Raw genomic sequence first — 23253 nt, 5'->3', positions numbered from 1 at the left:
GGGTAGGCAGAGGCCTAACTACAGAGGTAGAACGACTCGTATATGTGTTGAGAAGGAGAGACCCAACTATGTCTTGAGGGAGATCGGTCGACATCCATACATAACTGAAGGATGGGAAATATGATGGGACAGAGAGAGAGAGAGAGGAGAGAGAGAGAGGGGGGAAAGGGAGGGAGAGGGGTAGAGTGTTGGATGGGTGATGGAGTTGCTTCTCGAAGATGGTGGGAGAGGCCTACTAGACAAACTGAGGGTGGAACTGCAATGTTATCAATAAGAGTGGGGATGTGTTTCTGTGTGTGCCTGTGCATGATAGATCTGTCGGGACGCATCCATGGATGATGAAGGGGAACCATGTGTTTGGTAAGCAAACCTAACTAGATCGGTAGATCAATTGTTGTTTGTCGGAGGAAGGGAGAGACACAACTAATGAGGTAGATCGATTGACATGTGGGTAAAAACGAGTTATAAGGACCTAGCTAGCTATATGTATAGCAAGAGATCGGTCGGTGTACGTCCATTTGTTGGAGGCAAATAAGGCCCAGCGAGACGGATAGACAGAGAGAATGGAGCTAGGAGGTGGTGCGAGAGGCCCAACTAGTAGCTAGATAGGGGGAGGAGTGTGCGGTTGTGAGATCGATGAAAAGAGGGGCGAGACTTTACACGTGTGTCTGACCGTATGAGAGACACGTGGCAAGGACACATAAAGGAGGAGATTGAAGGTGTGTGTGTATGTTGTAGGCAGGCATCGCTGGAGAGGTTTATCGATCAGTGTGTGTCGGAAAGGAGTCGTGGAGACTCTGGGAGAACGACCTAAAGAAAAAAATGAATGTGCCCGGTGTATAGAATGCCGAGGGAGGGGGAGGGCGAGGAGGGTGTGCTCATGCACGAGAGAAAGTTAGTGGTAGCTACAAAGGTTAGAGGATTGTGTGGGTGTAAGAGACTAACAAAGATCATAATTTGATATGAAAGTGGATTCATATATTTGAATAGGAGATCGTAGTGTTTTAAACATTGCATGCATGAATATAGCGGTGATACACGTGCTGTGCACATGTTATACCATAATGTGATAATGCATGGCATTTGCAACTCACAGTTAAATGCCAAACAATCTAAACCATACTATACATCAAACAATCTCACATTTTATTTGAATTTGTGATAATGTGTGGCATTTGCAACTTACAACTAAATATCGAACAATCTAAACAATACTATATATCGAACATTCTCACATTTTATTTGAATTTGTGGTAATGTGTGGTGTTTGCAACTCACATCTAAATACTTGTAGGCGTAGGGGCCGGGGCACCATACATAATGTGATAAACACATTATACATATGAGACATGGTTTAGATTATGAAGATCTAGCTAGAGCTAGAAATGTAATGTGATTTGAAATCAAAATAAAGTGGATTAAAAAAATCTAGTTCGAGTTCATATAGTACACATAGTTCATATGTAACTCGAGACTAATCATGTGGTGTGCTGTGAAGATAATACACAAGCGATGGTTTAACTTGACAATAATGATGATTGTAGATCCTATTAAAATAGAGAAACGAATTCAAATGCTTTGACTTCACAACAATCATTACTGTAGATCTTATTCAAATAGAGAAACGAATTCAAATTTAGTTCATATTGAAGCGGTAGTATATACGTTTGGAATGCACTAAAACGTTCATTTGAGTAGTGGGTTGCATGCATTATACACGTAGCGAAATATTTTAATTGAACATAACATGAATTCAAAGTTTTGAATGACATTTGTAGTGCGCATTGATTTGGTACAGTACATGTTAGGCTTGTCCAGAAATTTCAACCTGCGCCTTGTTAGCCCGAAATATTTAAGATATATCTTTGTCTCGTTGTGCTCCGACAACTCCCTCTATCTCAACCCGCGCCTTGCTATTCCGAAATTATAACGCGCGCGAAAAGTCCCACCTCCTGTGAAATCCCGACACGTGAAATGCCCGTGGTACCGCTGAACCGAAAGAACCGCCTCAAATCGGTGGGGGTACTTTCATAACTTACCCCACATTTCGGACAAGCGCATCTCTAAGCCATGGTTCCCCACTGCCATCCCATCCGCCCACCCATTCGTACACCGAGGCCGCGAAAACCCGCGACGAAACCCCACACCCTGCTCCGTCCGCCAACCAGCCGGAGCCTCTTCCCCGACGACGTCGTCCACAGCAACACCTCGACGTCCCTCATCCATTGTACTGGATGAGGATCTGTCGTCGATCTCATCGTCCCGCTGGTTCAGCCACCCCGTCCTCCACCTCCAAGGAGCTGCCCCGACGTTCCCCTCGTCTTTCGCGCCACCTCGATTCCCACACCGCCGTCTTCACCTGCACCACCCGAAGAGCATCATCATCACCTTTTCCTTAGATGAAGTTGCGACCTAATCGGCGCCACCAAAAAGGTTGTACACTAATCGCCGCATTTTCTTCTTGATTCGATCTCACTGTGCTGCCAGTGCTCGGTTCTGAGCCGACACGGCGTGGCCCCATCCATGGTGGCGTCGCCGGCCACTTCCTCCACGACGTCGCTTCCTCGGCGGCGACGTCCACATCAGTAGGAGCTGCTGCTGCTTTAGCTCTCGCTCGCGCTACTGCTCTGCTCTTGCTCTTGGTCCCCTGCCTGGTCTGCTCTTGCTATTGCTCTTGCTCGCGCTGCTGCTCTCACTCTTGCTCTTGCTTGCGATGCTGCTCCGATTTAGCTACACTTCAGTCGACTGAATCGACTTTTGGGTCAGTCGGTTTTCAGGGGGGGCTCGCCGGGGTGAAGGAAGAACCAGCCGCAGCGGGGAGGGGGGCTCGTCGGAGAGGTACCCACTATCTATCTTAGGGTTCAGGATGGGGGCGGTGGTCGCCGGCGGTGGCGGGGCGTTGGCAGGGCGGTGGCGTGGGGATCGCCGGAGAAAAAGCTCGGCAGGGGGGGGGCTAGAGGGATGGCCGGGGCGGCGGCGGACCGGCGGTGGGGAGTGTTTTCGGGGCAGGCAGGGCGGCGCACTGCCGGCCGCGGGCGGTGGGGGGTGATACATCTCCATCGTATTTATAATTTTTGATTGTTCCATGCCAATATTATTCAACTTTCATATACTTTTTGGCAACTTTTTATATTATTTTTGGGACTAACATATTGATCCAGTGCCCAGTGCCAGTTCCTGTCTGTTGCATGTTTTTGGTTTCGCAGAATATTCATATCAAACGGAGTCCAAACGGGATAAAAACGGATGGAGCTTATTTTTGGAAAATATGGAAAATTTGGAAGGAAAATCAACGCGAACCAGTGCCCGAGGTGGTCACGAGGCAGGGGGGCGCGCCCCCTACCCTCGTGAGCCCACCGTAAGGCGGTTGATGCTCTTCTTTTGCCGCAAGAAAGCTAATATTCAGCAAAAAAATCACGGCGAAGGTTTCAGGCCAATCGGAGTTACGGATCTCCATATATACACGAAACGGTGAAACAAAGCCAGAAGAGAACGCAAAAACAGAGAGAGACAGAGAGATAGATCCAATCTTGGAGGGGCTCTCGCCCCTCCCATGCCATGGGAGCCAAGGACCACAGGGGAAACCCTTCTCCCATCTAGGGAGGAGGTCAAGGAAGAAGAAGAAGAAGGGGGGCCCTCTCCCCCTTGTTTCCGGTGGCGCCGGAGTGCCACCGGGGGCCATCATCATCACCGTCATCTTCACCAACAACTTCACCGCCTTCACCACCAACTCTCCCCCCCTCTATGCAGCGGTGTAACCTCTCTCTTACCCGCTGTAATCTCTACTTAAACATGGTGCTCAACGCTATATATTATTTCCCAATGATGTATGGCTATCCTATGATGTTTGAGTAGATCTGTTTTGTCCTAATGGCTATTTGATGATCGTGATTGGTTTGAGTTGCATGTTTTATTATTGGTGCTGTCCTATGGTGCTCTCTGTGTCGTGCAAGCGTGAGGGATTCCCGCTGTAGGGTGTTGCAATATGTTTATGCTTTGCTTATGGTGGGTGGCGTGAGTGACAAAAGCACAGACCCGAGTAAGTAGGTTGTTTGCGTATGGGATAAAGGGGACTTGATGCTTTAATGCTATGGTTGGGTTTTACCTTAATGAATCTTTAGTAGTTGCGGATGCTTGCTAGAGTTCCAATCATAAGTGCATATGATCTAAGTAGAGAAAGTATGTTAGCTTATGCCTCTCCCTCAAATAAAATTGCAATAATGATTACCGGTCTAGTTATCGATTGCCTAGGGACAAATAACTTTCTTGTTGACAAAAGCTCTCTACTAAACTAATTTAGTTGTGTCTTTATCTAAACAGCCCCTAGCTTTATTTTCGTGCTCTTTACTTTCTTGCAAGCTTACCCAAAAACACCTACAAAGTACTTCTAGTTTCATACTTGTTTCCGGTAAAGCGAACGTCAAATGTGCGTAGAGTTGTATCGGTGGTCGATAGAACTTGAGGGAATATTTGTTCTACCTTTAGCTCCTCGTTGGGTTCGACACTCTTACTTATCGAAAGAGGCTACAATTGATCCCCTATACTTGTGGGTTATCAAGAACTTTTTCTGGCGCCGTTGCCGGGGAGCAATAGCGTGGGGTGAATATTGTCGTGTGTGCTTGTTTGCTTTATCACTAAGTAATTTTTATTTGCTGTTCTTAGTTGTTTTCTATCTTTAGTCGTGGGTAGGAAACACAAAATACCAAAGAAATTAGTGGTACCTACTGAACCAATGGTTGAAGAACCACTCAAAATCTATCACACTACTGAAGCTTATTACTTGGATCATCTTCGATCCCTATGTGCTCGTGCTGAAACCCCAACTAGCTTAGTTGAGGGCAAATCTTTAGATGAGCATGCTTGTTATGTGCGACACTGAATATCTGAAAAAGGGAAAATTCTATTGGGTCAAATTCATCGTTTACAATGCTATGCTTGGAATTTATGTGAAATATATGATTTTACTTGTTGTTCTGAAAACCCTAAGAAACACCTTCCCTACCAATGTGAGTTTAGTGATAATGGAATCGTATCTTCGTATGCTAAAGGTGTTTATAGTTACTATGATGTTCAACAAATTGAAGAATTTGTTGCTTTTAACGGTGCTTATGAAATTGCTTCTTTGATTGAAAAGTATGATGCTACTTTTCACAAATCTGAAAAATTTGCCATACTTAAATATTGCTATGATAATTATGCTTCTAATGCCTATGTTAAACTATATATTGAGGAATACTCCGATGTCCAAGAAGAGACTAATATTTTGCAAGAGTCTATGGAAGAAGAAATTGATGAAACTGTGAGCTCATTGGATGAAAAAGATGATGAGGAGAGCGAAGAACAAAAGGAGGAAGAGCGGATTGATCACCCGTGACCACCTTCTAATGAGAGTAACTCTTCAACTCATACAATGTTTAATTCCCCTTCGTGCTTACCGAAGGATGATTGCTATGATGACTGTTATGATCCCATTGATTCTCTTGAAATATCCCTTTTTGATGATGCTTGCTATGCTTGTGGCCAAGATGCCAATATGAATGATGCTTATGGAGATGAACTTGCTATAGTTCCTTATGTTAAACATGAAATTGTTGCTATTGCACCCACGCATGATAGTCCTATTATCTTTTTGAATTCTCCCGATTACACTATATCGGAGAAGTTTGCACTTATTAAGGATTACATTGATGGGTTGCCTTTTACCGTTGCACATGATGATTTTGATGAATATAATATGCATGTGCTTGCTGCTCCTACTTGCAATTATTATGAGAGATGAACTATATCTCCACCTCTCTATGTTTCCAATATGATAAAATTGCAAGAAACTGTTAATACTATGCATTGGCCTTTACTTTGTGTGCAGGAATTGTTCTTATATGACATGCCGATGCATAGGAAGAGAGTTAGACTTCGTCATTACATGATATATGTTACTTTGTGCTCACTACTAAATTTCAAATCATTGCTAATTAAAATTGGCTTTGATATACCTTGGGATCCGGGTGGATTCATTACTTGAGCACTATATGCCTAGCTTAATGGCTTTAAAGAAAGCGCTGCCAGGGAGACAACCCGGAAGTTTTAGAGAGTCATTTATTTCTTTTGAGTGCTTTCATATAGTTTAAAAACAACAAAAATAAAGAGGGGAACCCAAAACTTTTTCAAAAAGAAAAGCGAAAGTGAGAAAGACAAGCATTGTTGAAGTGGGAGAGCTCCTTGAACTTTGTTCATGCTCACGGCAACTTTGTGAATCTTGATTACAGAAACTTTTCAACAGAAATAAGTATCCTCTTGTACAATTCCATTGTATTATAAAAATAATGTGCCAAGGTTTGCCTTTAGGATGTTTACATTTGCTTGATGGTTTGTACGGTGCAGGACAGAAACTTTGGCTGTAGTGCGCGATTTTACATTTTTAGCTGGAACGTCAAACGGTTCTGATTCTTTTTGCATTGTCTCTCTGTAATTTTTTTCCTAATTTTGGCAGAATTTTTCAAGTATCAGAAGTATGGTGAATGTTCAGATTGCTACAGACTGTTCTGTTTTAGACAGATTCTGTTTTTGATGCATAGTCTGCTTGTTTTGATGAAACTATCAATTTATATTAGTGGATTAAGCCATGAAAAAGTTATATTACAGTAGACACAATGCAAAAACAAAATATGAATTGGTTTGCAACAGTACTTAGAGTAGTGATTTGCTTTATTATACTAACAGATCTTACCGAGTTTTCTGTTTAAGTTTTGTGTGGATGAAGTGTTCGATGATTGAGAAGGTCTCGATGTGAGAAGAAGGAAGAGAGGCAAGAGCTCAAGCTTGGGGATGCCCGAGGCACCCCAAGTAAATATTCAAGGAGACTCAATCATCTAAGCTTGGGGATGCTGGGGAGGCATCCCCTCTTTCTTCAACAAATATCGGTATGTTTTCAGATTCGTTTCGTTCATGCGATATGTGCAATCTTGGAGCGTCTTTTGCATTTAGGTTTTCATTTTTCTTTTACGCACCATGCTGGTATGAGATGGTCCTTGGTTGATTTATAGAATGCTCATTGCACTTCACTTATATCTTTTGAGTATGGCTTTATAGAATGCTTCATGTGCTTCACTTATATCATTTGAAGTTTGGGTTGTCTGTTTCTCTTCACTTAGACAACCGCCATTTGTAGAATGCTCTTTTGCTTCACCTATACTTGTTAGAGCGTGGGCATATATTTTTGTAGAAAGAATTAAACTCTTGTGCTTCACTTATATCTATTTAGAGAGATGGCAGGAACTGGTCATTCACATGGTTAGTCATAAAATCCTACATAAACTTGTAGATCACTGAATATGATATGTTTGATTCCTTGCAATAGTTTTGCGATATAAAAATGGTGATACTAGAGTCATGCGAGTCGAGTAATTGTGAAATTGAGAAATACTTGTGTCGAGGTTTGCAAGTCCCGTAGCATGCACGTATGGTGAACCGTTATGTAACGAAGTCGGAGCATGAGGTGTTTATTGATTGTCTTCCTTATGAGTGGCGGTCGGGGACGAGCGATGGTATTTTCCTACCAATCTACCCCCCTAGGAGCATGCGCGTGGTACTTTGTTTCGATGACTAATAGATTTTTGCAATAAGTATGTGAGTTCTTTATGACTAATGTTGAGTCCATGGATTATACGCACTCTCACCCTTCCATCATTGCTAGCCTCTCTAGTACCGCGCAACTTTCGCCGGTACCATAAACCCACCATATACCTTCCTAAAAACAGCCACCATATCTACCTATCATGGCATTTCCATAGTGATTCCGAGATATATTGCCATGCAACTTCCATCATCATCATATACATGACTTGAGCATTTATTGTCATATTACTTTGCATGATCGTAAGATAGCTAGCATGATGTTTTCATGGCTTGTCTGTTTTTTGATGTCATTGCTATGCTAGATCATTGCACATCCCGGTACATCACCGGAGGCATTCATATAGAGTCATATCTTTGTTCTAGATATCCAGTTGTAATATTGAGTTGTAAGTAAATAAAAGTGTGATGATCATCATTATTAGAGCATTGCCCCAAAAAAAGAGAGGCCAAAGAAGCCTAAATAAAAAAGGGGGGCCAAAGAAGCCCGCAAAAAAATAAAAAAAATAAAAAGGGGCAATGTTACTATCCTTTTACCACACTTGTGCTTCAAAGTAGCACCATGTTCTTCATATAGAGAGTCTCTTGAGTTATCACTTTCATATACAAGTGGGAATTTTCATTATAGAACTTGGCTTGTATATTCCAACGATGGGCTTCCTCAAATGCCCTAGGTCTTCATGAGCAAGCAAGTTGAATGCACACCCACTCAGTTTCAGTTTGAGCTTTCATATACTTATAGCTCTAGTGCATCCATTGCATGGCAATCCCTACTCCTCACATTGATATCTATTAATGGGCATCTCCATAGCCCGTTGATACGCCTAGTTGATGTGAGACTTTCTCCTTTTTTGTCTTCTCCACATAACCCCCACCATCATATTCTATTCCACCTATAGTGCTACGTCCATGGCTCACGCTCATGTATTGCGTGAAAGTTGAAAAGGTTTGAGAAACGTCAAAGTATGAAACAATTGCTTGGCTTGTCATCGGGGTTGTGCATGATGTGAATGCTTTGTGCATGATTTTGCTCATTGATTATTGCTTTGAATCACTCGTGTCTTAATATTCATGCCATGATTAGACATATGATCGAGATTATGCTAGGTAGCATTCCACATCAAAATTTATCTTTTTTATCATTTACCTACTCAAGGACGAGCAGGAATTAAGCTTGGGGATGCTGATACGTCTCCGTCGTATTTATAATTTTTGATTGTTCCATGCCAATATTATTCAACTTTCATATACTTTTGGCAATTTTTTATATTATTTTTGGGACTAACATATTGATCCAGTGCCCAGTGCCAATTCCTGTCTGTTGCATGTTTTTGGTTTCGCAGAATATCCATATCAAACGGAGTCCAAATGGGATAAAAACGGACGGAGCTTATTTTTGGAAAATTTGGAAGGAAAATCAACGCGAACCAGTGCCCGAGGTGGTCACGAGGCAGGGGGGCGCGCCTGCCCCCCTGGGCGCGCCCCTACCCTCGTGAGCCCACCGTAAGGCGGTTGACACTCTTCTTTTGCCGCAAGAAAGCTAATATTCGGGAAAAAATCACGGTGAAGGTTTCAGGCCAATCGGAGTTACGGATCTCCATATATACACGAAACGGTGAAACAGAGCCAGAAGAGAACGCAGAAATAGAGAGAGACAGAGAGATAGATCCAATCTCGGAGGGGCTCTCGCCCCTCCCACGCCATGGGAGCCAAGGACCAGAGGGGAAACCCTTCTCCCATCTAGGGAGGAGGTCAAGGAAGAAGAAGAAGAACAAGAAGGGGGGCCCTCTCCCCCTTGCTTCCGGTGGCGCCGGAGTGCCACCGGGGGCCATCATCAGCACCGTCATCTTCACCAACAACTTCACCGCCTTCACCACCAACTCTCCCCCCTCTATGCAGTGGTGTAACCTCTCTCTTACCCACTGTAATCTCTACTTAAACATGGTGCTCAGCGCTATATATTATTTCCCAATGATGTATGGCTATCCTATGATGTTTGAGTAGATCTGTTTTGTCCTAGTGGCTATTTGATGATCGTGATTGGTTTGAGTTGCATGTTTTATTATTGGTGCTGTCCTATGGTGCTCTCCGTGCCGTGCAAGCGTGAGGGATTCCCGCTGTAGGGTGTTGCAATATGTTTGTGATTTGCTTATGTTGGGTGGCGCGAGTGACAGAAGCACAAACCCGAGTAAGTAGGTTGTTTGCGTATGGGATAAAGGGGACTTGATGCTTTAATGCTATGGTTGGGTTTTACCTTAATGAATCTTTAGTAGTTGCGGATGCTTGCTAGAGTTCCAATCATAAGTGCATATGATCCAAGTAGAGAAAGTATGTTAGCTTATGCCTCTCCCTCAAATAAAATTGCAATAATGATTACCGGTCTAGTTATCGATTGCCTAGGGACAAATAACTTTCTTGTTGACAAAAGCTCTCTACTAAAGCTAATTTAGTTGTGTCTTTATCTTAGCAGCCCCTAGTCTTTATTTTCGTGCTCTTTACTTTCTTGCAAGCTTACCCAAAAACACCTACAAAGTACTTCTAGTTTCATACTTGTTTCCGGTAAAGCGAACGTCAAGTGTGCGTAGAGTTGTATCGGTGGTCGATAGAACTTGAGGGAATATTTGTTCTACCTTTAGCTCCTCGTTGGGTTCGACACTCTTACTTATCGAAAGAGGCTACAATTGATCCCCTGTACTTGTGGGTTATCAGGGGGCTGCTGTTTGGCCGGTGGTGGCTGGCGGCTTAGGGGGTGGAGGTTGAAGATGAACCGTAGGCCCTTGATTTCGTATCCAACGGCTGCAAAATCGACTGGCCAGAGATGAAAAAGTCAGTCGATCGACGTGTAGCCTCACCTTGCTAGTGCGTTCAGTTTCGACAACAAAATTCAATTTCGACAGTTAAGTTCAGTTTCAACAGTTAAGTTCAGTTTCGACAGTTAAGTTCAATTTCGACAGTTAAGTTCAGAGATGAGCGGCTGATGTATTTTACATCTAGCACTTTGTGGTTATGTATTTTATGTCATGTATTGGAGATGCTATTGGAATTCCACTCAGGTTAATGTTGTTCATTGTCTCTCTTGTCCTACTTCAGCCTCGGCATCGTACAACTCACCGGAGCTGCTCCAACGACGAAACCCTCCATCACAGCGGAGCAGTACCTCGGGCTCCATCTCCAGACGCCTAAGATCTTCTTCCCCTACTTCGACAGCAAAGTCAGCCGGAGCATCCTCACCGGCCAACCCAATCACCCTGAGATCAACATGGCTTCGCCAAAGAGGTTGTACACTTGTTGCATCTCTTTTTTACTCTACATGTTATATATATTGTCCACTGAGTACACAGATTTGTTCCTTTAGTGTCTCCTTGAAAGAAAAAACATAGGAATTTTAATTTTCACTTGTCCTCCTTTTCAAATTCCTATTCATGAAGCACAAGACTAAGAGATAGTAGCATAATAGCATTATAACCGTACATTTTCTTGTGGTTTGACTTAATCTCACCATGCTTCTTTGCATCCTGTGACCTTCCAATTGTTGTGAATCAAACTCCCAGATTGGTAGAAATCCTGTGTTTTTAAATTCTTTGTTTTGCACATGCATTCCTATCCTATTCCTGTCTATTTCCTATCCCTGCATTGTTGGAATCCTCCAATTCAAACGAGCCCTTACAGAATTACTTCTCTTACAAATAGTTGTCAAAGAAAACCTTGCGTGGTTTGTCCCGCTCCTGCTGCGTCGTCGTCCACCCCAGCTCAGCTGCTCCAACGACAGAAGGGTCCAGCACAGCAGGGATCCGGCCTCCAGACTGTCTTTCACCGCCTCATATCTTCTTCCCCGCCGCCGGCAGCCATGAAAACTGCATTACCATCATCAATCGAGCAGATGACCTCGAGGACTACACGGGTCCGCAAGAGAGGTCGCACTCTTTCGTGTCTGCTTACGTTATGCATCACTTAATATTACATGCTACTTTATCGTCCTGTTCACCGATTAGACTCCGAGTCAGCTCCAAACTAATGGTCAAACTTGAGTTTGTAAATGGTTGCGGGGTACATATCGGGGCTGCTATCAGTAGTATCTATCTACTATCTGGTTAATCTCCGGTGTCTACTATGAGTTTCATGTTGGGTGGGACACAAATAGTAAAGAAGCCATTATCTGTATTTTTTAACTGAAGCCATTATCTGCCTGCTATTATTGGTTTTGGGTCTATCCATAGGTTGCTACCATCACTCTGGATTTCTGCATGCACTCCTTACATAATCTCACTATGTTTTGTTCCTATGCATGAAATTTATTGTAAACAATGGAACTGAACATGTAGAGCAAAAGAGACGAGCCTTGCGTGGCAATAAAATTTCATGCAGACGTCGCTCCATGGTAGGCGCAAAGGCAGCCCCCTCCACGCATTTCAGATTGTAATCGAGAGGAAGATATCTGTTCCGAGGGGGATTCAGAAGGAGAAGACAACTCCTATTTACCCCCTGAGGTCTTCGCTCTAACTTGGCATGCTGATGTTGGTTATATCATGCATATGGTGTCTTGCATTGCTTACTTTATACATCAAATATGTCATCTGCTTAGTTTAGACATCCTTTGTGCGAATGCCATCTGTTTAGTTTATTCATCGTTTATGTGAATTATGGAACGCCATCTTGTTTAGCCAGGCATCATATATGTGAATTTTGCAATGCCATCCTGCTTAGCCAGTCATCTTATATGTAAATTATATCGGGCCATCCTTTTTTTCGTTACATATTACATTTGTCAACAATGTTAGTACATTCAACTGCTCTTCGTGTGCATCAGCCATTTGACACGGTGATGGAAAATTCTGGAGTGAAAACAAGGTCTTCAGAGCAGACTATGCTATCTGACGAAGCGCATATCTCGCTGGTTATGGATAGCTGTAAGTGCATCTAGTGCCCCTTAGTGATTTTGGTGTATTGAAGACTTATAGGTTAAGGGACTAATACGTGTGTGAGTGTACACAGGTCTATAAGTCTATGAGGAGTTTGATATTTACAGGAAAAGTCGACCCCTAAAAATGAATATCTTCGACTAAAGATTTTGGTATTTTTGAATACTTTCATGAAGACTTTGAGAGTGAAGAAATTGGTGTGTCCGTGAAGACTTGATATTCATGCGAGAAATATGAAGCTTGAAGACTTTCGTGTTCATAGTTTTGTTTTTTCTCTTTCTTGAGTCATAGGAAACACCGTACTGTTAAAGGGGGTCGAGGAAATACTAAGGAAAAATTTCCATGTGATGCTCAACTCAAAATCCTACACCTACCAATCCCTTCGAGTGAAGCCATTGGAAATCTCATACAGTTCAGTCAATTTCTTCAGTGACAGAGACGAAGTTCTTCTGGTCTCTGAGGAATTTGTCCTGACTGAGGAGTTAGGAATTCGCCAGAGCGGATTGCCTACACAGTGAGGAACATGAGAGCCCTGAGGATTTTGCTACTCAAAATTCCGACCGTTGCTGTGCTATGCGCCAGCTGTCCCAAAATATCTATCCACCTAACGGTCATATCATTGAAGGGCATTTATGTCTTATCATGTCGGGCTGCTCCCTAGGCTATAAATAGCCGCCCCCTACAACCACTAGCTGGTTGGCTGCTCCGAGAGAAACTGACACTTGTCATTTGAGAGCAACCCATCCTCCGAGGACTTTGAGCGAAAATCATCAAGTGAGGAAAAACCAAAAACCCAAAACCCAAACACCTACAAACCCCAAGTGATTGAGCATCACTGAAGAGATTGATCCTGAGTGGATCCGACGCTTGTTACCTTTGAAGACTGTGCTTCTTCCAGACGGTTAGGCGTCATGGTCTAGAGCATCCAAGAGGAATTGTGGATCGCCGAGTGACCAAGTTTGTGAAGGTTTGGAAGTCGCCTGAAGACTTACCACGAGTGATTGGACGAGGTCTGTGTGACCTTAGTTCAAGGAGAATACGGTGAGGACTGGGTGTCTTGGACTAAGTGTCCTTGACTGGGTGTCCGGGACTGTGTGTCCTCGAGTTTAAATACTCAGCCGCTCCAACCAGACGTACAACTGAGACAGCAGTTGGAACTGGTCTACCAAATCATTGTCTTCACCGAGCTTACTGGTTCTATTTCCTCAACTCTTTCATTTCCTCATAACTGTGTGTATGTTTGTTCATATCTGTGTTTGAAGACTTTGACTGAAGACTTTCTCAATTTCCTCAGTTCAATTTCTTCAGTCTGTTTGTCTTCATCCTGTGTTATCCTGTGATTACGCTTCCTGTACTCTGTGCCTGTCTTCATTTCATCATGATGACTATGCTTGTATTCTGTTATGTTTACTTTTGAGTACTTATTCCGCTGCTAGTAGTTCTTCGCTAAGGAATTTCCTCACCGGCAAATTCCTCAGTGAAGAATTTCATAAAAATCGCCTATTCACCCCCCTCTAGTCGATATAACGCACTTTCAATTGGTATCAGAGCAAGGTACTCCCTTGTTCTGTGTGATTTTGGTTTAACCGCCTGGAGTTTTAGTTATGTCGACCGCAGGTATGATCAAGGTCTCTGCTGGGTGTCCTACCTTCGATGGGACGGACTACCCCTACTGGAAGAATAAGATGCGAATGCATCTTGAAGCAATTGATAACGATCTCTGGTATGTTGTGGAAAATGGTGTTCCCTCAGTCACACCTTCTCTGAATGCTGCCGATGTGAAGAGATTCAAGCAACTCGACTCTCAAGCGAAGAATATCATATGTGGCCATCTGAGCAAAGGACAGTATGGCAGAGTGAGTGCTTTGGAAACAGCGAAGCTTATCTGGGACAGGTTGTCCAAAGTGAATGAAGGAGTCTCAACTCAGCGTGACTCTCGAGTTGATGTTCTTCGCAATCTCTTCAACCGCTTCAAAAGACTCGACAATGAAAATGTTCAACAAACCTTCGATCGCCTCACTGACATCTCAAATGAGCTTCAAGCACTTGGTGCCACTGACATCACCGACCATGAGGTGGTGAAGAAATTGCTGAGATCGCTTGATTCCTCATTTGACACTCTGGCATTGATGATACAAGAACGTGCTGATTACAAGTCACTTGATCCCGCTGATATTCTCGAGAGGCTAAATACTCATGAGTTCCAACTTGCTGAAAAGAGAGATCTCTATGGTTCAAGCTATGGCAGAACACGTGCACTGAAGGCCAAGGCAGTATCTGAGTCCGAAGATGAAGACTCTGGTAGCAGCCTTGGTGATCCTGAAGAACTGAGCCATGATCTGGCTCTGCTCGTGAAGAAGTTCCAAAAGTTCTCAAGACGTGGTCGCCTTGGAAGATCCTCAAGGAGCAATGATTCCTCATCCAGTGACTACAAGAAGAGGCTCTGTCACAAGTGCAAGAAACCTGGACATTTCATTCAAGATTGTCCTCAGTGGGAAAAGGAATCAAAGAAGAAGAAATACAAGGATTACAGTTCTGATGATGCAAAGAAAAAGAAGAAATCCACAAAATCCTCATCATCAAAATCCTCAAAGCCTTCATATCACAAGAAGAGCAGCTCCAAGAAGGCCAGGGCATTCATTGGCAAGGAAATGGACTCTGAGGCTGAATCTGAAGAAAATGAGGAAGAGGAGTCATCTGAGGAGTCCGAATCCGGAGTGGCGAGCCTAGCTCTCGCTACTGCATTCGTCAGCAAGTCTATCTTCAACACTGAAGAAAATGACCTCACCAACAAGGCTGATGAAGGCGATGATGACTACGCTCCCACCTATTGCTTCATGGCAAAGGGTGCCAAGGTACTCAAATATACCTCCTCTGAATCAAGTGAGAATGAATCTGATGAAAACCTTAAGCCCAGCTATTCTAAACTTGCTAAGATTGCTATAAAACAACAAAGGGCTTTAGAAAAGGTTCAAAACATGCTAAATAAAAGTGATGATATGTTGGGTGAAGAAATGGATCGCACTGAAACTTTGACTGAAAATCTTCAGAGACTTCAGTCCAAGCTTGACAAACTTCAAAGTCATCATAACACTCTCTTATCGGATCATGAGAAGCTTTCTTATGAATTTCTTCAAAGAAAGCAAGACCTTGAGAAGCTAAGAGTGAGTTATGAAGATCTTCAGAAGGAGCGCGATTCATTACTTGCTCAACAAATCAGCGCATCTCAGGAAGAATTTGTTCCTCCATGCTTGAAGTGCATTGAACGTGAATCTGCTAATTCTTCACCTGAATGTTCAAATGCTGCTAATGTTTCAAATTCTTCACATGCCTCTGCTATCACTAATTCCTCATCTGAGGACATTGCTAGTATCACTGACGATGCAGGGCTGAAGGAATTGTACACGACAGGCATGTACAAAAGCCTCAAAGGGCATCAGGCTCTTTGTGATGTGCTTAAAAAGCAGATCCTCAACAGGAACCCTAGGAAAGAGGGTATCGCCTTTGAGAGGAAACTCAATGCTGATGGTACATATTGGAAGCCTGAGCAGTACCCCAAAACTACATGGGTTGCTGCAAAGGGACCTCCAGTTGATCCATCTAACTTATCTGGATTTGCATGTGAATCTCCTCATTCTGATGATGAGTCAATTGACTCCAACTATAAGCTATTCAAAAATCAGAATGGTGAAGTATTTGCTAGATATGTTGGCACTAACTGCAGGAACGGCTCCCCTATGAAGAAAATCTGGGTTCCCAAAAGATGTCTTGAAAATCTTCAGGTGAATGTCATCATGACGCCACCTGTGAAGAATAGGAACCCCAGATCAAATTCTTCATATGGACCAAATTCCTCATATGGATCAAAGTCCTCATATGAACATCATCGTGCTAACCCGTCTGTTTCGCAGGGAAGATCTAAGGATTATGGATATGTGCATTATTCTTCAAATCATTATGTCCATAAGTCCTCGAAGAATTTCTCTGCTTACTCATATGCTTACTCTAACCCATCTTATGTGAAACGAAATGGATTGGCTTCTATGCCATCCTTCTCGTATGGAGCTCGCAGAATGATGAACTCTTTGCCACCCCTTCAGATGTGGGTGGTGAAGAAAAAGAACTAATCTCTTCTGCAGGGTCAGGTCTCCAGACGCACGTAATCGTCTGAAGAATTTGCTGGAGACCTGAGCATGCCTGATAGGACGCAGGCTAATCATGAAGAAATGAACTTTCATTTCTCACGTCCTCATATTGCTTTATCAGTTCTTTTACTTGATGAAATTGATCTGATGAATTGATGTCATATTCTTCACTGATGAAGTATATGAGTTTGTAAGCTGCACTAATTCATCTGCAGGATGATCAACCCAAAGCCACTGAGTGGGTCCTCGATAGTGGATGTACAAACCACATGACTGGTGACAAGAATCTATTGATGGATGCTCCATTATCTCCGTCGCATCTGAAGCATATCATCTTTGCTGACAAAGGCAAAAGTCAGGTATTGGGTCTAGGTAAGGTTGCGATTACAAAGGATCGACACATGGACAAAGTCATGCTTGTTGAGTCCTTAGGATACAACCTTATGTCTGTCTCAATGCTTTGTGATCTTGATATGGTTGTTGTCTTTGGCAAGTACCGTTGTGTTGTGGTTATGGAAGCTGACAATTCCAAAGTCTTCGAAGGCTTTAGGAGAGGAGACCTGTATATTGTTGATTTCTCTACAGGACCACAACCAGCCGTGTGCTTACTTGCAAAAGCTTCAGAAGGCTGGCTCTGGCATCGACGACTTGGTCATGCAGGCATGAGGAATTTGCACACGCTTGCGAAGAAGAAGCATGTCATTGGCATCGAGAATGTCAAATTCCTCAAGGATCACCTATGCGGAGCCTGTGAAGCTGGGAAGATGACCAAGGCCAAGCATCCAGCGAAGACTATCATGACCACCACTCGCCCATTTGAATTGCTTCACATGGATCTCTTTGGTCCTAATCATTATTCTGCTATCTCAAATGAAGCATCTCAATATGGCTTCGTTATTGTTGATGATTATTCTCGTTACACATGGGTACACCTTGTTACTTACAAACATGAAGTGCAGGAAGTCTTCAAACGATTTTCCTCGAGGGCTTCAACCAACTTTGGTGTGAAGATCAAGCACATCAGAAGTGACAATGGCACTGAGTTCAAGAATTCTGGTCTCGATGACTATCTTGATGAACTTGGTATCACTCATGAGTTATCTGCTCCTTACACTCCTCAGCAGAACGGCGTCGTGGAGCGCAAGAACAGGACTCTTGCTGAGATGGCTCGCACTATGCTTGATGAATACAAAACGCCTCGTCGTTTCTGGACTGAGGCAATTGATACTGCGTGCCACATCATCAACAGAGTATATCTTCACAAATTCTTCAAAAAGACTGCCTATGAACTCCTCACTGATAAGAAACCCAATGTAAGTTATTTCAAAGTCTTCGGTGCTAAATGTTGGATTAGAGATCCTCATCACAACTCAAAATTTGCACCGAAAGCACATGAAGGTTTTATGCTTGGTTACGGAAAGGACTCGCACACCTACAGAGTCTTCAACAACGTTCTTCACAAAGTTGTTGAAACTGTAGATGTGCGGTTCGATGAAACTAATGGCTCGCAAAGAGAGCACCTACCTACTGTGATAGATGAACCAGCACCTGAGGAAACTATCAAGTTCAAGGCTACTGAGGATGTCATTCCTACTGAAGAATCTGCTGAAGAATTCATTCCAGAACATGAAGAACGTCGAGCTAATGCACCTGAAGAAAATGCTGAAGAAAATGGTGCTGAAGAAAACGCTGATCAAACTCTTCAACGACAACCAGCTCATCCTCGCATTGCAAAAGAAGTGCAAGTTGAAAAGATCATCAATGACATCAAAGCGCCAGGTCCTCTCACACGCTCAAAAGCTTCACATTTGTCTAACTTTTGTGGGCAGTATGCTTTTGTCTCTATTACAGAGCCCACTAAGGTAGATGAAGCATTTCTGGAGCCTGAGTGGATTCAGGCCATGCAAGAAGAATTACATCAGTTCGAGCTCAACAATGTCTGGGAACTGGTCAAACGTCCAGATCCTCGCAAGCACAATATCATCGGCACAAAGTGGATCTACCGCAACAAGCAAGATGAAAATGGCCTTGTGGTGAGGAATAAGGCACGGCTTGTAGCTCAAGGCTACACACAGGTTGAAGGAATTGATTTCGATGAAACTTTTGCACCTGTTGCTAGACTTGAGGCTATTCGCATATTACTTGCTTATGCTAACCATCATGATATCACTCTATATCAAATGGATGTGAAAAGTGCATTCCTCAATGGTAAGCTTGAGGAAGAAGTATATGTTGCTCAACCCCCAGGTTTTGAAGATCCAAAGAATCCTGACAAAGTCTTCAGACTCAACAAGGCCCTCTATGGCCTCAAGCAGGCCCCACGGGCTTGGTATGATACTTTGAAGGAACTCTTCATGAAGAAAGGCTTCAAACCCGGTTCACTCGACCCTACTCTTTTCACTAAATCTTATGATGGTGAATTGTTTGTGTGCCAAGTATATGTTGATGATATTATCTTTGGCTGTACTGACCAACGTTATAGTGATGAATTTGCCTATATGATGAGTGAAGAATATCAAATGTCTAGGATGGGAGAGTTGAAATTCTTCTTAGGTCTTCAAATTCGTCAACAACACAATGGCATATTCATATCTCAGGAGAAATACCTCAAGGATGTACTGAGGAAATTCGGCATGCAAGATTGCAAAGGCGTCAAAATTCCTATGCCCACAAATGGCCATCTGTGCACTGATGAAAATGGTATTGACTTCGATCATAAGGTATACCGCTCCATGATAGGTTCCTTATTATACTTATGTGCATCTAGGCCAGATATAATGCTTAGTGTTTGCATGTGTGCCCGATTTCAAGCTGCACCGAAGGAATCACACCATAAGGCTGTGAAGCATATTCTTCGATATCTAGCTCACACACCAACACTTGGATTATGGTACCCCAAGGGCTCGGCTTTTGATCTTGTTGGATATTCTGACTCTGACTATGCTGGTGATCGTGTGGATCGCAAGTCAACATCTGGTACATGTCATTTCCTCGGACGATCTTTGGTCTGTTGGTCCTCGAAGAAACAGAACTGCGTATCACTATCTACTGCTGAAGCTGAGTACATTGCCGCTGGTTCTTGCTGTGCCCAATTGCTATGGATGAAGCAAACTCTCAAGGACTACGGCGTCAACATGAAGAATGTACCTCTCTTCTGTGACAATGAGAGTGCCATCAAGATTGCTCACAACCCAGTTCAGCACTCGAAGACAAAGCACATTCAGATTCGTCATCATTTTCTTCGTGATCATGTGTTGAAGGGCGACATTTCTATTGAGCATGTGAAGACTGAAGAACAGCTAGCCGATATCTTCACAAAGCCCTTGGATGAGAAGAGATTTAGCAAGTTGCGGTGTGAGCTAAATATCCTAGAATCTTCGAATGTTCTTTGAAAAGGACACTCATCCTAACACTTATGCAAAATTGATGACTTAGATGTGCAACACATGAAGAAACGTTTTTCTTCAATCAATGAAGAATAACACTCTTAGTGTGAAGAAATTAACGAAGAATTTGATTCTCAGAACCCTACGATAATTGTACGCGGTGTCTGAAATCATCATTCTTATACGGTGGGTCACGCCACCACCAAAAGTTGAAATTCCTCAAATTATTCATATTCTTCAACTTTGCATAGTCTTCACTGGTTCCGTCGTTTTTCTTCATTGGCTATATATATATATATGAGTTTATGTCCTCTACAGCATTCACTTATTGCTATTTCTTCAAGTTGGTTTTCTGCTAAGTGAATGTGATCGGACCCTTCCCCTCTATGCTATACTCAACCCAATCTGTTCACAAATTCTTCATGTGCGTTCTATTTGAAACTCGTTCAAAATCTTCACTGTGTCCTTGTCAGCTGAAGAAATTGCGAATGGAACTTTAAAACCTATCTTATCAAAATTTTCGATTTTGCCGCTCAAACCGTTCCGCATCCCTCGATACACTTATCCACTCACCCACGATCTAACACGATCTCCACCTCTCACTACGTGGGTGACACATGTCATGCGAATGAGAAGGGTCAGGGGCACGTTCGTCCAATTTCTTCGGGCGAGCAGTTTTTCACCGTGGCTATAAATACCCCTCCTTCCCTTCCTCACTTCTTTTACTCCGCTCGACCTCTCTCTCCAGCTCGAGCTTCTCAAACCCTAGCGCCGCCGCTACTTCATCGCCGCCGGTGAGGAAGAGCTTCACTGTCTCGACCTCATCGCCGACGTACTCGCGCCGACCGCGGACATCTTCACTCCGCCGCCGCCGTAGCCGTCTTCCTCCGCCAAGTTAGGGCGTGGAAGATCTGCACAGACGAACTTCACATCTCCTCACTCCAGTTCGTCGTGTTCTTCATCCAGGGTAAATAAAAGTTACTTTTACTGCCCTCGTTGATTCGAATGATTATCTACAAAATCTTCAAAAGTGTTTTTCTTCATATCTTCACACACTGAACACCTCACAAGTCATCTGTTCTTGATTCGTTTCTCTAAGCATCATTTTTCTTCAAGATTCCTCAATTGTGTGGATCATCGATCTATACAACTCTGGAACCTAAGACAAAGAACGCTTAGTGAAAATCTTCAAGACTCATCTGGTCAAATTCCTCAAACTTGTTCATTTTGAAAAACCTTCTGAGAACGCATATGACCTATCCAAATTCCTCGCAACAATACTCTGTTCACAGGTACACATGTCAGCTGCTAAATCACTAGGTTCTCATCAACTTAACTCATTTGCAGCGTTCCTCGAAGAAAAGTTTGCATACTTCTTTAGAGAATTCGATTGTTCAAATTCCTCAACTGAAGAAAATGGCTGATGGTAAAAGGCCACAGAAGGGAGGAAAGAGGCCTGAGGTAAATACAGCGTTTGAGATCCCTGATGACATATATGCTGGGTACTGCACACCTACTGAGGAAACCAAGAATGAGCGCAAAGTGCGCATTTAGAAGATAGAGAGGAGATGGGCAAGAGAATGGAGGGAGTACAGATATGTCACTCCTAAGTATATGAAGAAATTTGCACTCAATCCTCCATGCCCAAGAGCTCCATTGGCACCTGGCCAAATAGCAGATCCCACCAGCCTCAAGCGAGGTGAGGACTATCCTAATGAATGGGCCAAGCGCCAAGCCAAGCTGGCTAAGCAAGCCAGAGAAGCAGTGAGGAAATTTAATGAAGACTCTGCTGCTGCTGCTGCCTCTGCTGAGGCCCTTGCTGTCAAGCCAAAGAAGGCTATGTCAAAGAAGCCTGCGCGCAAGCCAAGTGCTTCACCAACAATACCCTCAAGGCCAAGTTCCTCAGCAATGCCCTCACGGCCAGAATCATCAAAGCCCTCACGGCCAATTCCTCATGCTGCTCCTATTCTTCCAAAGTCCTCAGCTCCTCCGCCAAAGCCTTCAGCTGTTCCGACCAAATCCTCAGCACCTGTGCATCTCGCTTCGTGCCAAAGGACTGCCGGCATCTTCATTGCCTCAGGTGTCTCAGCTAGTTCCTCAGCTGCACCAAGTTCCTCAGCTGGCCCCTCACTACTGAAGACAAAGGCCACTGCTGGATGAGGTCCACGCCCAAGTCCTCAAAAGAAGCAAGTCGCTTTCCAAGTGCCGTCTGATGAAGACGAAGCTGATGATGATGAACTTGCAGAAATCATCAGAGACAGGCAAGTCAGGGCCGCTAGAGCCAAAGGATCAGAGGTGCCACTACTTTTGGATCCCAAGCTGATCCTCGACTACATTGATGATTGGCACAAGGATCCCAACACTCCCTTGCCTGACTTCAAGCTGACTCCTGGCTAGAGTCACATGCTGACCCACTTCATTCAAGAAGAAAAGTGGAAATTTGAGAAGGCCAGGCAGATCAAGAAAGCACAGTACAAGAAAGAGCGCTATCTGAAGAAAAACGATGTCTCTATGACAACGTAAGAACTTGTCACTACTCAAACTGAGATTAAGAAACTCAGTGATGACTTTGAAGCATATCGCGCTGATTGGCTTGGAGCCAAGGTTCATTTTGTGAAACTTGCGGATAACTTCACTTCCAATGTTGCAGCCCCAACACAACAGGAAATTCCTCAGGCTGAAGCATCTGCTCAGCCTACTGAAGAAAATGCCAGCACCGCTGATGACAATCAGGCTGCTGAAGATAATGTGAGTTCCAGGGCTGATGACTGCATTCTAGCTGCTGAAGAAATTGCCAGGGCACCCACTAGTGGTGTGCCTAAAGAAACTGAAGAACTCAGGGCAACTGCATCAGTTGTACCTGAAGAAAATCAACCAGATTCCTCAGCTGCTTCTGCACCAACTTCAACTTCAATCCTTCCATCTGCATCAGATGTGAAGAAGACCAAGGCTGCAGAGCGTGCTGCAATGAAGAAAAGGAAAGCATCAACTGCTTCAGATTCTTCAGCTCCGAAGAAAATGAAGCCTATGACAAGTTCATTTGCACATCCGATTGATGTTGTTCCCATCTCAACCAGGCCATCAAAGGACCTTGTTCCTTTTGATGAAGAATATGTGATCCCCAGCGGATCTGATGAAGAAACTCATTCTACTGCTTCGTCTGAACCTTTG

The sequence above is a fragment of the Triticum aestivum genome, chromosome 4A, assembly GCF_018294505.1.
Source record: "Triticum aestivum cultivar Chinese Spring chromosome 4A, IWGSC CS RefSeq v2.1, whole genome shotgun sequence".
In the NCBI taxonomy this organism is placed as follows: Eukaryota; Viridiplantae; Streptophyta; class Magnoliopsida; order Poales; family Poaceae; genus Triticum; species Triticum aestivum.
The sequence above is the reverse complement of the archived record's forward strand: the minus strand, read 5'-3'. Positions refer to the sequence as shown.